The 17,269-nt window shown below is 41.6% G+C and overlaps 1 protein-coding gene across 7 annotated transcripts in view; it reads right to left on the reverse strand.

Moving 5' to 3' along the window:
• Positions 1–17,269, reverse strand: part of LRRC8D (leucine rich repeat containing 8 VRAC subunit D) — a 58,156-nt gene that overhangs the window by 23,590 nt on the left and 17,297 nt on the right. For 3 of the 7 annotated variants that reach the window (XM_027651830.1, XM_027651828.1, XM_027651829.1), the window contains exon 2: positions 15,845–15,984. The gene's annotated coding sequence lies outside the window, so the exon portion shown is untranslated. Of the gene's footprint in view, positions 1–3,988; positions 4,296–7,302; positions 7,445–10,603; positions 10,621–15,844; positions 15,985–17,269 lie in introns of those variants that run through there. The other 4 variants (XM_027651832.1, XM_027651831.1, XM_027651834.1 and 1 more) reach the window with 3 other exon arrangements.

The following is a 17,269-nucleotide window of genomic DNA, read 5'->3' on the forward strand; positions in this document are numbered from 1 at the left end:
ACCGTTTTTACTTTGAAATTTCTAGATGTGTCCTGAAGCCAGATGGCTTTTAGTGTAGATGTCTTTTTTCTTTAAACCAGAATTTCAGCCTTTGGTATATTTAGTATCTTCTTACAGAGATTGCTGTTTTCCATTCACATTTTTTTCCTACAATAACATCAAGTTCTCTGTGATGACAAAAGATGCTCTTTTGAAGCATTAAGTATAATTTCTTTGGGGCTGTTCTCTGTTTGTCTATCCTTTACATAACTGGGTCACACTCGATGGTCCCATGGCAACCACCAACTTCCAGCTGTGTGATACCAAAGTCCACAGTAGCTGTCTCAGCTGAAGAGCCAAAACAAGAACTGACCTGCAATGGGCTGAATTTCCAAGGCACTGAACACCTTCCCGTGATGTCAACAGGATGTTCAGCACTTTGGAATCAACAAAACAGAGTGCATAAAGGGAAACAAACCTGTAGGTTCGCTGATCAGCCATTTTGGACATCTCCAAAAAAGCATTTAAAAAAAGACGTATATTAATTTCTCCTATTCTTTTGACTGTAAAGGTAAGGTATGTATCAAGTAACCAACTTGGTAAGTCAACCAGACTGGACAACATACACATTCAGGCTCCTCCTCATCAGCCTGACCCTCACTCAGGTTAACTGCTTCTGCATACTTCAGCCATCTGCTGTTTGTTTCAGGAACAAGGCAAAATGAACCAACCTCAGTCCAATCCCAGTGGGACACTGCCACAGAAACTGCACTGCTCCTTGGTAAAGAAAGGCAGTGCAAAGCACATGCACTTGGAGTGTAGATACGACATCCCTTATCTGCCCAAGATGAAAGCATCTATGCTCTACCTAGATTTGTACTGCAGTCAATTAAACTTTAGTACAGAATCAGTCCTTAGCCTCTAGGAGCAAGTCTTTCACAGGGCAGTAAATCAAAGTATGCAGCAAGAAGACCACAGCATTTGGCTTTGTAATCGCCTGAACAGTAAGAAAAATATTTGGAACCTTTCATTTTCACAACGTCATTAAAATAATATGCTAACTATTCATACACAGCGATCTGTTAGATGTTCTAGAAGCATGGTAGCAGCAGAGTCTGCAGATGGAATTCTGCAGATGGACTTTTCCACATAATCCCACATGGCTGCTGAAGTACATACTTGCATGCATTTAGTTAAAGCAGAAATTCCTTATGATGTTTCACAAGTCTAAATTCAGTAGCTGAAAAGGAAATAAGCTGGGTTCTGGCTGTACATCAGCAACTTATTTTGTACAACTGAAAATGACTAAGGAAAAACACCTACAGTGGTTCAGTCATTAAAACAGTGTAACAGTCCATTAAAAAGCAAAATGGAGAGCTGTGCCCATACCTTCTCCAACAAATTCCTCCTGAATTATGCAGCAAATATTCAAAACCAACAGGCTGCAGAGACAGTTCAGCCTGAAGTGTACAATCCCTGTGCTGGATTCCTCTGTCCCCTCCTCTCAGGTTTGAGGTAAACATAACTATGCAGGTTGCCAAAAGCATCAGATAACAAAACATTCAGCTTTTTTCTACTACCCAGATTTTGTTTAAGTTCCCTGCTACATACACATATCTAAAAAAAATTTTGTATGGGATGGGAAGAATTTCAGTTTGGGGTGGAAGTCCACAATTTGCTGGGAGGGCTTGTGTTCCTCTAACTTCCTTTATCCTCCTCCCATGAGCTTAGAAAATCTCAGAGTCAATCAGTAGCTTTATCCATTTAAGAAGTGCATTCCATTCACTATAAAAGATTAAATATGTGAACTAGAAGTTTCTACTGTAACTTTCAGTCATCACACAGTTAATGACAGCTTTAAGATGCCATTAACAGCATTTCAAAGGCCTACTGCAAAGGCTGAAGTCAGTTCACATCCTCTCATAATTTCTGCTTAAGGTTAGCAGAGTCTGAAGGACTTACTTGAATATTAAATTCAGATGAAAGTACAGAATGACTTTAAAATACAAGTGTTATTCCTGACTAGTAACACATCTGCATCCACATAAACCCTCGCAAATCCTTAAGAAGAGCCTTCCCACATAACATAATCCACTTTGAGGCTTTGTCTGCATAAGGCACTTTGGATTACTTAAGACAAAAACCATGCAAATTAAAAAACTGATTGATCAAACTGCTTGAGAACCTCTTCAAATGCTCCTTTCCAGATCAGAGTGATTCTCAATTATTCTGCCTCAAACTCGTAGGGCAGTTGAAGCAATTCACTTCAAATTCACACCTTCGGCTGACTTGAATAATTTCTTAATGGCATGTGAAGACAAGCCCTTAACTTCAGAACCACACACAGAATTTACTTGGGAGTAATTGTCCAAAATATCTCCCCTGGGAGACAGGCCCAGACAACACAACACATCAGGATGCTGGTTCAACACCAAACCATTCTAAGAAGAATGCAACAAGCCACACAATCAGAAGAGCTTGAATTCTGGTAAATGAATTTCTGACTCTGTATTTGCCAGGTTTGTTTTAGAGAAGCATTTCCAGCAAGCACCTAGCTTTAGTTTGAAAAGTCTCTTATTCTGACACAATTATCCATGACTCCTCTTCATTCCTTCCCTCCCCTTTCTCCACAAGCTGCATCCCCCAGCTGCTCTTTCCCAAACCCCAGCCTGTTGCCCCGAGAGCTGACACATGGGGTACAACCTAACACAAAACAGCCCCTTGTTGAAAGATTTCAAGCATCACCTGAATACAATGCAAAACAGCTTGGAACAGAAATTGCAGGTTCAGATCCAGCAGAGAAGTGCCTTGACTTCAGAGGTTCCCTCCCCCACAGCTAGGCTCTCATTGTTTTTTTCCTGGGGATACATTTTCAGATCAGAGCCACAGCCTGCTGCAGATATAGATCAGCTTTGCTCATCCCACCATTCTCAGTCACTGACAAAAAATAGCTCTGGAGGGAGGAGGAAGAGGTTTTCAGCTGTTTTCTTCTCCAGTCCTCTCTAGCCTCCTTTGCAATGAGGGAGAAGCCATTTTCTTATGTTCATGGCCTGGTGTCAGAGTAACTGTTTTCTTACTCTACGGAGCCAGTAAATCTCCAGATGTGCCTGTAAAAGAAATTTAATAGTTGCCACAATGTTCCGGCAGCACCCTCACCAACACAATCACCACACTTTTTATGGAAGAGCTGAAAGAAGCTGGCTGGCACATTACTTGTTTCCTTACCAAAGGCAGGGCAGAGAAGCGGCTGGAGAGGTCCAGATAGATGCTTCTCCTAGGCACACTGATACTCTACAGGGTTCAAAAAAAACACAGAAGAGGGACATTTTCCTAGACAGGATCAAAAATAGATGGCTGGAAAATATGTAATATACTATTCTTCAATTTTCTCATAAACAGTAACTTTATTCTTCTTGAAACGTTGATTGACATTTGATCCTGTTATGAACAACTCTAAGGCCTCCCCCACAGAGCATCTAAGCTGCATCACATTAAAGCTGTTCCTTTCTCCTTGCCTCTAGCATATTCCTAACATTTAAACAACTCTGCTGTGCACACAAGCAAAGGCACAGCTAGTTAGTGAAAGCTGCAGCACTAAGGGCACCATAGGAACCATCCAATCTTAATAATCCATTAATTTCACAGGGCACTGTATTTATTAACTAGAAGCCAACTGCTATTAATTCAAATGTACATGTGAAAAACTGTCCCATTAGAAAAGCTGAAAGAATTATTACAGATTTATTTTTCATGGATGGTCATGTTTCACAGGCTTTGTTACCCCCATAATCCAAAACAACATGAAGAGTCAGCCTGAATGATGGAAGAATTGTGACAGAATAGGAGAAAGGCAAGCGTCAGGAAATCCAGCAGGCTTACTGTCTGAGGATTTCAGCTGATGTGACACCACATGATAAGTAACGTTCTTGTGGTCAAGCCTCAAAACCCATAGGGACTATTTCCATTTCAGCTTAAGAAAAGAAAAAAAACCAACAATCTCACTTCTTACCTATTGAACAGTGAAGTAATTAGCAGGAGACACACAAAATATGTATTTAGGCAATCCTTCTGCATTTAACTTTGGTAACTTTTGTAACAGTGTATCTTAACTCTCGCTTTACAGGCTCTGGACCAAGAGACTCAGGCGAGCTGCCCTGGGGCAAGTTTCAACAGCCAGATTCCATCCATCCGCTCTGCCATGGAAGCCTCTTACAGCACCATTGCTCAACTCGCAAATCTCTCTCCTCCGGCAAGTCTGCTCTGGTCTGGAGGAAACACAGGCCATTTCTGACCACTATCTCATCCGTCCAGGAGTTCTGCAGTGATCCCACAGGAAAAGCAAATGTAACTGCAACTACTCTTCAGGGACTTATCTGCATTAGAAGGTTTCCAATGGCAGGAATCCAGAGCAGAGTGGCTCTGGAGTTGTGAATTGAATACAGCTGCATTGCCAGGCTCCAAGATCAGGATCTAGAGCAGGCCATGGTGCCTTGGGTGACCATTGCATTTGCACAGTTTTTTGCCTCTTTGCTGAAACAAAACCTGGTGATTTCATGATGTCCTTCTGTCCACACCTACTCTGCAAACTGGCGCAAATCAGTCATGTCCCAACACCCACTAGCTTCCTTGGGCTTATTTCACACATTCAAAAATGTTAAACTATGAATTCCAGACCCTGCTTCCTCCTTCCACAACATAAAGTATCACCCTTGTCACATATCCTTCTCCCCTCCCACTTCTTGTCAAATTTCACTGCCCATACTAACACCAGAGTAAGTTTATCTACTTCAAACCGTGAAATCATCCACTTCTTCCCAGCACCCTTCAAGAGCAAACTGCTTTCCTGTCCTCCTCTCTCTACAACCCAGCAGGTGAACACCCACTCACTCCTGCACATGACGTTTACCAACTGAGGTTTTACTGGAGTAAAACAAGCACTCAAGGAGGTCTAGTTTTATAAATAAAATTGCATACCCTTCCCTGCAGCCAAAATCTCATCATCTCCACATTTTCCATTCTCAGTCCTTTTGACACAAATTAAATTAAAAAAAAGGCCTTCTCCTTCCATATTTTGTGCCCAGGCAAATTGTGGGTTTATTACAAAGGTCAAACAATCTTGTTTTACAAAACTAACTGGAGTTTAATGCTATCCTTTCAAAGTCTAAAAACCCTACTCACAGCAACTCTTGCACCACACAATAAATATTATACAGAATTCATAAAGCAGTGCAACTAAATCTTAACTTTTGACTACAGTAAATTAAAATTCACAATTAAAGGAGGCCAAAGTATATCACTATCCGCAAGGTGGAAAATCTAGACAGATCTCCAGACTCAAGCCTTGAAGAGTGCAAGGCTCAGCAGCTGCAGCACCCTGCATATCTCACAAAATGCAACGTCACAAACTAACACCAGAAGGTTGTAGCTACATCTCAGTGCCAAATATCTGGCAGCCTTCTCCATTCTAGAGAAGCCTGATCAGAGACTATAGCTGAGCCATAGTTCACGATTTAATGATTAAGGGAATGACCATTGCACTGAAAATGTGAAGTGTTTCAGGTTTAAATTATGAATGACAGTGACAGCATAAGTTAAAATTATTACATGTTTTCATTCACCTTTCAGGCTTATAAATAAATAAAAATGAAAGTAAAGTTGGAGAGCGGTTTTTTGTACACTGTCAGCAAACAAATACCTTGATGCATGTTCGTCATGCACTAAACAGTCGAGATTCAGTACCAAAAATGCCCAGGACTGCACATAGTTGCTTTCAATTAACAAAAAAGACAAACTCAGTTTATTACCTCTTCTACGATCAGAATGGCAAGATCTACCTTGTCTCAAAGATCTGCCCCAGTCTGGAGCACTCAGCCCGTATCAATTTACACCTTAAAGGATTTCAAAACGCTGCTGAAGCTTCTGTGCCTTTCGTGAATTGGTTTTGATTGACCCTGCATCTCTGACCTACTGCTGTTGAAATACTCCTCAAACAGAGAATATTTATGCTAATTTAACTGGATTCAAAGGGCCCATTTGGAGTCATCTCTTCAGGGTCACACCGCAGTCTGCAGCATTCTTCACTTTTACCGCTATCCCAGCATAAAGGCAGAAAAGCACCGTGGACCTAGGGCTTCCCATTCGACACCCAGCTCAAAGGCAAACATGCAGAAATACAAGTCCTTGACTGACAAACGCCTATTGAAGAAAAGCAAACAAACCTTTATGCAAGAGCACCGAAACACTGAAAATCAGGAATGGCATTACCCATGAAGCACCTAGTATACCAGTGCACCTCAAAAAGGTTATGAAGTAAGTATAACCCTAAAACATCAAAATAATGGGAACATTTGGCTCCTTCAAAGTGCTGTAACCTCATCAAAACACTCGAACCTAATTTGACATTTATATCTCTATAAACAATCTGTAAGCAAAAGCAAAGAAAAAACAACATTTGCAGTTCAGGGAAAGACATCAAAACAAACATGTCCATAGTACTCAAATGTTAAACTACATGTGGGAATCTGATGATCTTTTGAATGGCTGAAAGCTAGGACAGAGGAGAGGGCATCTTGTTTTTCAATTAATTATTAATCAATCTTTTCAGCCATCAAATCCCTGCAATGACTCATCCACTTGCTTTACCAAAGTCTAAATTGTTATGGAAAGACTGAAATTCCACCGGAACATTACCCTCCTGAGTGCAATACTTAACCCTGCATATGAAAAAGGATTTTAGTAGATTCATTCCTCTCTCCCACAAAAAGATCAAATTTCCATTAAACCTGGAAAGAGAGATCACACACATGCCCAAAAAGGAAGAGAGAAAAGGCAAAACAGTATGTAGAATTTTACATTGAGAGGAACAAGAGAAGTTAAAGTCCCTCTCAGTTATTCATTACAAAGCCAGTATTCTTCCAGTGACAGTATATGCTGCAAGCAATAAGAGAATTCACATCATCAGAAATTCTCAATAATCATGCCATTAAACAATACAATTCTTTTACACTCATTCAGATAGTTTCTACTGTCGGCAAATGAATTTAGTTTTATAGAATCACGGCTTGACAGGAGCTATCTTTTAAGCTTACAAAATTATGAACTTGATCCTACCCCCCACATCCATGAAAACCTCTTTTCAAAGTTTAAAAGCTCTACTAAATAAACTAAGCAGCAAGACCGAGCTCAGTTGGTGATACCTATGTACAGAGCTTGCTCTTTTCCTGTGCTAAAATTATATCAGAACATTGCAACACATTTGCATACCTCCCACACGTAACTTTTTGCCAGCAGTAACAAGACGACATCAAGACTCAGAAAACGTACCAGACAGAGATAGGAGAGGATGGAGTTTCCTGCAGGAACACCCAGGCTGAAGTCCAGCAGCTCACAGGGAAGGTGCTGCCTTTCTACCAGCCCAATGCCTTTGTATCATGCTCCCACTTACCAGTGTCAAATGTGAAACTCCACCCAGGAAACAAAAAGCTTCCTACTGTTTCTCTCCTCTACACAGCCTCCTGGCTACTATCAGAAAAACTGGTATCACTCCACCCTTTTTCCATAAGAATGGAACATTTTTCCTCTTCACATGTTCAGCCTTGGAGCTACCATGGAATAGGAAGAGGAGGAAAAAGAAGTCTCTGCTGGGTCATCTCCCCTGGTCTCTCTTGTATGTTTTTTCTGGAAGTATTTCTAGTGGCAGTCCACAGTGCTGCTGTTGATTTTAATCATGCAGAAGTAACATGAAATTCACATGACTATTGTCAGTTTTCCAGCCACACAAGTTTTGCAAAAACATCAATTAAAACAATCTGATCTTCCAGCTTTTACCTAGCAAAGCTATCAAAAAAAAAAAAAAAAATCACAGAGGTAAGCCGACCTTTTGGACACACTGGTGCACCATTATTTTCAGAAAAGCTTTTCGTTAAAAAATAAGGTGTCTGCCACCTTACTTCCTCATAGATGCCAGCATAAAAAAAAAATTTAAAAAATTTCATTGAGTCAAGTAAAAGGAAGTAATAGAAAATTACTATCAATCACAGGAAAATACCTGATCCACCATGAATAAAGTGTTACTAAGGTGTGAGAAAGAATTTTAGAGATTTTAGAAGTCAATAATAGAATCCAACGTTATCCACAAGGTGTGCTACACACTAGAAATTCCAATGTTCAAACTGTATGGAGTCATGGTCTTCCCTTTGATTCTTTCCAGTGGCCCTTTTTTACCAGTCTCACCCTACCATGACATCCCAATAGCAAAGCTCAGTTAAAATGCAAGTAGAACAAGACAATCTGAAACTCAGGGAAGTCTTAAATATTGTGCAGGAAAATTTGAAAATGAGCCCATACAAGTGAGACAGTGTAACAATAACTAACAGTAAATACAATAACCCCAAAATCATTAACACGCGTTTATTAATTAACATGTTAGCTGCAGGGAAAGTGCCTTTGTAAAATAATCTGATGAAGACCCAACTGGAAATAAATGAAACAACCAAAAATTATTTTTGTTAGTATTAAATTAGGCTGAGCACACCCCACATACATGGGGATAAGGTACTACTCTAGGAAGCAGGCTTTTAGACACCAGCAGACTTAAGATCTAAATTACCATGGTCTATGAAATGGAAAAATGCAGAACCACATGAAAGGAAGGCAAACCCTGCTTACAAAATAGCAGTGAGTCAGCTCCTGAGGACTGGTCTATGACTGCTTTGAAAACAAGACGCACACTCCTTATGTGCCCTCCAGTTGTACTGAATGAAAACGAGCCCATCCCCTAAATATGCTGTTAATATGGTAGATGACATTGCAGAAAAGATGTCAAGAAACACCACTTAACCCACTGGAACTTCAGAAAACATTTTCAACCAGTGCTGATCCACACAGCCTTTTAACCCTACACACACCTATTCATGTTTGGTGCATTTAATGAGCACGAAACACTCATATCCCTGGCCTCAGATCAATCCGTAACAGCTTATCTTGGGGACACCTCCAATTCTATAAGGTCCTTGAGATATTTTCTTATAGAAACTTCTTCTAAAATGCCATGACCCTTTAGCCTGTCAAGTTCCATCATCTGTAATCAGACTATCTAGAAAGCCAAGAATAAAATTCAAGGTTTTGTGACAAGCTGTGAAGCTATTACTATTAATAAGCCATTTAATATCATATGGAACAATAAGTACTATGACTACACCATGGTGTAGAGAACACAACTATATTTGCTTTCACTCAAAAATCAAAGATAAATTGTAGGCTTTCATAACCCATTTCTCTTAGCAAGTGCCCTTGGCTACAAGCGGCTCTCTCCTTGACCACATTATAGCTCATTTTGTTGTTATTGTTTAGGGACTATCTGGGGGCTTTCTGGTTGTCTGCCCTTTTTTGCTGTTTACAGATGTTATTGGTGACTGGGGCTTTTCATGGTATATTGACTACTTCTGAGGGGAAAAAAATATATACAGTCAAAGAATTAATGCAGCACACAAAAATGCAGCACAGAAAAAAAAAGTCCAGTAACTCAGCTCTATCAATATTACTTTGTTGACATGTATTAAGGTGCTGACCACTGAATAGCATACCAGCACACTCTGAATGGAAGCACCCTGTCCAACTCCTCTGAAAGAACAGAAACCTTGAAACTAGCTCATTTCAGGGAAAGGATTAAAGGTTGTTTTTTCAGGTGTCCTTCTTGCACACTGAATCCCTCTGCCAGACATTGCAGTTTATCATTGCTAAACACTTACACTGCAGAAGTACCTACAGGCCTCAAGTAGGTCAGGGCCTCAGCATGCAAAGTACAGAACTGATGCATAATACTTGACAGCCCTTGCCTCATCATATTTTTCTATTTCAAGTGTTTTATCTTCCCACAGCTATTTGAACAACCCACACAAGCAAAAGAAACTCAATGACACTGCAAAAAAAAAAAAATCACCCAAGTTCCACCACCAATGTATGCAAGTGCTATCCAACAGAAAAGGAAAACAGATGTAGCTCTGCCCCTCATTAGAGTATTACACATAAGGATCTAGCTAAATGTCAAAGCAAAGCAGGTTTGGGGCTTTTTAGGCTGGCATAGCTCCAACTATTCTAAGAAAGACAGAAGTGGATATTGAAACAAAATCTGGTAAATATTTATGGATCAGAGCTCCAATTCTCCTTTTCCCATCCCCTATATCCTAGACACACTCTTTTAGTGAAAGAAAGTGTCCCAGTTGTCATCTTCAGATTGCACCCTGATTGAGACAGAGCAGGGGTGCAAAACCAAATGCAAAGAAAATTTACATAAACTGCAGGGAGTGGAACTACAGCAGGGTTTGCATACCTTGAATTAGCTCCATTAGAGATGAAAAAATATGCAATAAATCTGAAATGAAGCTTAACAAGATAATGGAGTTCTTGGCAACCTGATTATTTTAACAAGTTAACAGCCAGTTATCACAGATTGTTTCAGTCTAAACACACATACCAGGACAGCACAATCCAGAGGAGTAGGCCAATATACTCCTGTAAGATTAGTTGTGCTTTATGCTCCATGCTCTCCCTTCTCATACCTCCCTGCTTCATCACCGCCCACCTCTGTCTTCCCAAATATTCATCCAGATCCTGCAGAGCTTACCTGCAGCTTCCCATCCCATTCCCTCAGCTGAAAGGGAAAAACTAGCATTGCTGTGGACGTGACTGCAAGTCACCACCAATCAGCTGCTGCCCAGGGACTAGGGAGCACAGAGACTTGGGAAAAAACAGCCATTACTTATTAACCAAAAGGTGGTGTCTTGACAGGGGATTGCCTAGTTCTATCACAGCCCATTGCTTCTTGCATCTAAAGAAAAACCCATCTAACACCCTTATTTCGACAGCCCTCTCCATCTCATCCATGCCACAGGAACGCCTGCTTGCTCCCAACCTTTGGCAGCACTACCAGCATCCCAGCCCAGGATCATGGGAGGCAGCAAGTCACCACAACATACAACCTGCCAGAAAGGCAAAGCATATGGGACTGCCACATCCAACTGCAAACTGAACAGCTGGACTCCAGAGTGCAGCTCTGGTGCCAACAGCAATCTGGTGGAGGGGTGGGATGGCAGCTGAGCTTTGCCTCTAAAGCCTCAGACCACGACGCTTCCTCCATAGGAAAGAGTGAAACAGAAAAACCCCAAACCCAGGCAGTGCTCTCCTTAACTACCGCAGAACTTCAAAACAGCACATGATGGGGTAGGAGGGAAGGGGCTGCACGGGGCTTTCCTTTCTTACAAAATTTCTTCTCATGGAATTTTATTCCCCCCAGTGTTTCGAACATCAGTAATGTTAACAATCACTAAATTCCTTACATAATTACTTGAACTGCCCATAAAAATTATTTTGCAGTCTGCCTGAAAAAACATTTTATTTCAAAAGGTAGCAGAATCGGTTTATAAGCAGAAAAAAAAAATAACTTTTTTTTCCCGGTTCCTGCAGAACATAAGAGTTAATGGAATGGAAAAGAGACTTATGCCTTATTGATTAAAACAATTCTGACTATGCACAGAGGACCATTCCATGTTTCCAATAATACACTGACCAAAATGAATGAAATGCAAAGTCAGATAAGCACAAAGTTTGGAGTTCATTGCTCAACATTGCTGCAACAAATGCCAGAATTTTATATATCCAATCACTGGAGGCAGTGGAATGTTATTATAACTGCAAGCATATTCTAGGACGTGAAATAATAAATAAAACTAGAGAAATGTATTATTTATTTAAATTTAAAATTTTTCTAAAAGAGGCCCATGAAAAGCTGTGGACAGAGTAACACAATACTACAGCTAAACCACAGCAGCACTAAAATAATTGAGCAACAAAGAACAGTTTGTTCATTTTTTTCACTTGCAAATCTCTCTCCCCCATCGTTACTGTCTGAGGCGCCAGGCAATAATGTCACCAATATCTTACAGTATGTCCTTTTTACCATCAAGTGCAAATACAGCATTGCTAGACAACTTGTTAGGTGTTGGAAAGGCCAACTTTTCCCCAGTCCAATCTCTTCTGTGGTTTCTCAGTTGTTGGAAGTGTTTTACCTCTCTCTGAAAACAAATTAGGCACAAAGAAGGACAGACAGACCTTACTCTTTGATGCTGAACCTCACTATGCTGATTTAGGGCTCCAGTGTTCATAGTCAGCCTCCAAGAGAGCATGCACTCTGTGATGGTGCTCCCTTATCCAAGAGAATATCACCTACCAAAGACAATGGATGAAGCTTGAGGGAGTAACGTGATGAATCTCTTCCCATCTATCCAAAAGACACCTGAGATTCCAGTCAATAACTGAGAGCAGGCAGATATTTCAAAACAACATCATATTGTGTCAAAACACACAGCTAAGATTACTGCTGCCTACTGAACTTGATACACATCCAGTAGGAAACAGGTCTATACATATGAAAACAGGTAACAAGGCATTCCTCCAGTGAAGGTTTAAAGAGAGCACTGTTGCATTTTGACCCTGCTCAGATTTTTCTCTGCAATAGCAAGTTCGCCGACAAACACCCGTGAGCGCCGTCTCCTTCCTCCCCCGCGCTGGTGCCACTGCCCGCGGCCAGGCGGGGTTCAGGCTCGCAGAAGGACAAGCTGGTTGGAAGCAGCTCAGCTCACTGACACATGGCTGTGGGGACTGTCTTTTGCTATCAGTAATGGACAACTCTGCTGTCTAGGCAAAGAAATATGAGAGCACTGAAAAGGACATCAAAGTAGGGCTATTTTCCAGCTATTTTCCAGTTTCTGTAACTAAGGATAACATTGAAAATTCTACTGGGAGGACAGGAAGAAAGAAAAGATAACCTGACATGAAAATTGTAACACTGGAGCAAGATACACAAAAGTTCTTTTCATTGCAAAGAAGCAGTCAAAATGACGTCTATATCTACACCTAAGGAAAACGTTGCTTTTGCCTTGAGGTGGCCTTGGCAATACACTGTTGCAAGCAGAAAGCAGTTTATCATTTTGGAGGAAATCCAAATCAATTTAATTTATTTGTCAGTTAATAACTTCTAATTTCTGCTTCTGGTTTTGAAGACACACAGAGGGGAAACAGCTCTTGCCCTCCACTCCCCTCACCATACCTGCTCCTGGAAGTGGAGCAACAGGGACAGCACTTGGTGCTTCCTCTGCTGGTCACAGTCCCTGGAGAGTCTTCTGGCTCCCTTATGGCACACAGCAGACATTGTGTTGGTTGGGGAGATGGATGGAGCCTGTGAGGGGCAGCCCTGCCCTCCCTCCCTCAGCCCTTGTGAGCACTTGTGCTGATGCTGCTGTCGGCCGTGGTTGGCAAAGTCGATACGTGAGCAGGCAGAGCTGCAGGGAGCCCCTAAACATGGCAGGAGCATGCCTCAGTATTGGATTAGAAGTTATCTGTGCGTAAACACCCAGGAAAGTCACATCTGGAACCTTCACACCCCAGCCCAGGAGCTGGGGGACACTTTAAAACACACAGCTCTTCAGGATATCCACCTTTTGTCTGCCCTTTGGTAGCCATTGTCAAAAATTGATTTTCATAAGTGAGCTACACCAGGTCTCACCCTGTGCCACAAGCTCACGCAGCTTAAACACACAAAATACAAAGGACCATCAGCACAAGCTACACCTGGCACTCACTCCATGAACAGATCAGAGCAAGCTGACAGGTTACCTCCTAATATTGAGTTTGGTAACAATATATTTCTGTAATTAACTCATGGAGAGCTGATATACAGCAATAAAATCCATCAGATTTGCCTACCTCTTATATTGCACAGATGAATTACGTGCCAGAATGCCATTAAGGCAGGACACAAAATAACTAAGCAAATCCACCCTTCCTTGGGTCCCCCTTCATTCCTGCTTCCAGAAGAAGGGTCGGCACTGCTGCTTATTATGTGCATATAGTAAACAAATAGCTTATACAGACAAGTTGTTCTTAAAACAAATCAAAAGCACATCAAGTGAAACATGATCTAAAATAAGTCAGCGATGTTTTAGGATATATCACTGTTTCCCCTGGCACTTGAGGATGCTGCAGCTGCAGAAATTCCTCTAAAAAAATTCAAAAGAGCTTAAAGCTTATGCTCCCACAAAAAGAGGTTTTCAGACGTAAATATACACACACACTCCATCACAGTAACCAGACTAGAACACTAGCACAGGAAAGCCCCTAGTCACACTTTAACATTTTGTTCATTTAACTGTATCAGCCAACATTTTTTTCTTGCTTCCCAACTATGCCAGCAAAAACCCTACTGCAGAAGCCCTTCTAGTGGCTGCAAAATTTTTCTGCCTGTGTAAGGTTCTTTCACAGGACCTGGTTTAAGCAGCACCAGCAAAAAAATTCCTCTTGTACCCATAGAGGCACCTCTGGAGGAAGTGGTGAGATCAGGTAATGAAAGCATGCAGGTGGGAAGTGTGAAAGCAAAGGAGAGCATTGCATCAATCGAGCTTACATCTGCAGAAGAAGGGAGGAAGCAGTAACTGCCATCACACCACATTAGTGCCAGCAGAAACTAAACTGCAAAGTCACAACACTTCTACAAGAAGTAACAGCAAGAAAACACTGCAGCAGGTCAGATTGACCAACTTTACTTTGATAGAGGTGACATTTTGTTTTCTATTTGGATTTTTGTCTCATGTTTCGTGTAATGTATAATCTTGAGAAACAAACGTTGCCTGAAAACATAAGTGTAAGCCATTCCATTTATGTCAAGTAGATACTAATCCTATTCCCCCCAAGAGATGAAGTGTCAGTTAAGTATTTCACTACTGATAAGATGCTTAGCACCATTTCTTTGCTAAAACCTACCTCAACTCCAAACCATCTGTAAAAGCCTCTTATAAGCAAAACCATCCATGGATTCTCCATCCAGTAAACAACTTTTCCACTCTTCCTAATGAGCATCCTTATAACACAGACTCATCCTGACTACATGAGAAGTACTCAATACTAAGAATAGAGAAGTGGGGGTTAGAAAACAACAAGAAAATTTAAGACAGATTCAGTACACTTCTAAAGATGTGCTTGTCTGTGTTTCCACTCAAATATAAGTCTTTTTTGTACTCCCTCCCTTTGTTTTTTTAAACCCCAGATCTGCTGCAGGTTATCCAGCCTGCCACATCACATCAACACAGAAACCAGTAAGGCCTGGCTGCAGAATTTAGGTCAGCTTGTCTGTAGAGTACATAAGGTCTTGCACACAGCCATGAATTTCCTAGTAATGCTTCAATAATCCCTCTTCATCCTGCTATGCAGCTATTTCACTAGTAGCTGCTAGCTTTCCTCTAACTCCCCAACAAAGACTCTCCACAGGAGGGATGTTTGCAGGCAAATGAGCCACTATCTCTTCCTTGGGAAGCAGGAAGCTGGTTGTTGAATCAAATAAATGCTGGTTCTTATTTCCCAAGACAAAAAAAAAAAGTGAAGTATTCCCAATGCCTATTAGAAAAAGACTCCCTTTTTTTAACCACACAAAGAAAGATATAGTCAGATAGAGATGGAAATTACCGCTAGAACATTAGGAATAATTTCCTTAACAGATTATTTAAACAAATCCTCACTGCTTCCACTTGGGCCAGTAAATAAAAAAATAACAAAAATGTGACTAGTAAATTCAGACAGTCTAAGCACAGATGTTGGTATTTCTGGAGAGAAAGTATCATTCAAGGTAAAGAAATACTAACTCTTCAAAGAATTCTTCCCTCTAAAAGTGAATTGCATGCCACTGCCAACCCAAGTCCACCTGGGCCACTATTGCATCACACGTTAGCAAGACCTTTAAGGAACTATTTTTATAACTAATGATCATCCATAACTTCAGCTTGGCATCAGACAACTTTTGCCATTACTAGCTCAGTACCTGATCAGGCTGTGCTTCTCCACCTTCCTCCTCTGGCTTCAGCTGGGCTGAGTGCTGGCTCCTGAAGGCTCCAGTGACAGGAATACCAAGCCAGGCTCTGAAGGTCACTCTCTCATTTTGACAAGCGCCACAGACTCTTCCTGTATAAAAACAAACTGCTGTTAGTAAAACTGGCCAAATAAAGTGTTCATGGTAGCAGGGTGTCAGAAGAATGCCACTCTGCAACACAGAAGCAGAATGTTAGTCATACTTCTGCTGACAGCACTTCAATCTCTGAGGAAGACTTAACACATCCTTATTTTAATAATTTCAGAACTACTCTAAATGAGTTGTCCTGTTCTTGAAGAGCATAGATCCCAAACCAGTAATTTGTCATTTCCCACATATTTTCTTAAAACATATTGGCTTATCCTAATTTAACCAAGAACACTGCTATTTCTACGTCATCACTTCCCTATACCACCACAAAAGCCAGACCTGAACCCAGTGATGTGGTAGCTGCACCCTGTGTGTGCTACACACAATCACTTTGATCACACTTGAAGTACTGCATTACAGCAGTACTTACTGCCAGGCAAGCAGACCATCTTGAGTCAATGAGCTGCTTGGAAAAACCTCAGGAAAACACCTCTATCCTCCAGGATGAACAAAACAGAAAAGGAATGGAATTCTGCCCCTCCCTCTTCAGCCCAAAACTTCCACCAGCCAAGACCCAGCATGGCTGCCTCCACCTCCAGACATCCAGAGGCTCCAGAGCTCTGCAGAGCCTGCAGATGGAAAGCGACAACTCAGCAAAATGAACAGCCAGCCTCCAGCAGGTAATTCATGAATATTTATTTTAGTTTGTTGCTTATTAAGTACACCTTGTTATAAATCAAGTATTTTACAGTAATTGCCTCCAATCAACAAACACAGGGAAAGCTGCTATGTAAACCAAATCTGCTCCATATCCAAAATGAGTCCCCTAGCAACAGGCAGGATGCTACAGGACTCTCAGTGCACAGCTGGCTGCCTTGCTGCCATTCTTGTGTCTTTCCTGCCCTGGCTGCACCCCAAGGCCTTCCAAGCACCGCCGATCACAGCACGCTGTGCCACAGGGTGCAAACACAAGCACAGCAGGTGCTCACTGCAAGGCTAGCAAGCCCCAGGTACACAGTATAGGTACAGAGGCAGCCCCCAGTGTGGAGGATGCTCCACAGCCAAGGCTCAAAGGCAGGGACAACCAGCTGCATCCCCTGCTTCAGCCCCCAGCCCAGCAGCACCCGCAGCAGAGCACGGGTCTGTGCCCACAGCACCAAGTGCAGTGCACTCACCCATCCGAGCTGCTCCCTAACCACTGCAGCAAATAATGAAAACCAACCTCCTCCACACACATCTCACTCTTAAATTTTTTCTGAAGCTTTTTCAGGGCTGGCACCCATTGGC

Source organism: Corapipo altera, unplaced genomic scaffold (genome assembly GCF_003945725.1).
Source record: "Corapipo altera isolate COAL_440 unplaced genomic scaffold, ASM394572v1 57, whole genome shotgun sequence".
Classification (NCBI taxonomy): domain Eukaryota; kingdom Metazoa; phylum Chordata; class Aves; order Passeriformes; family Pipridae; genus Corapipo; species Corapipo altera.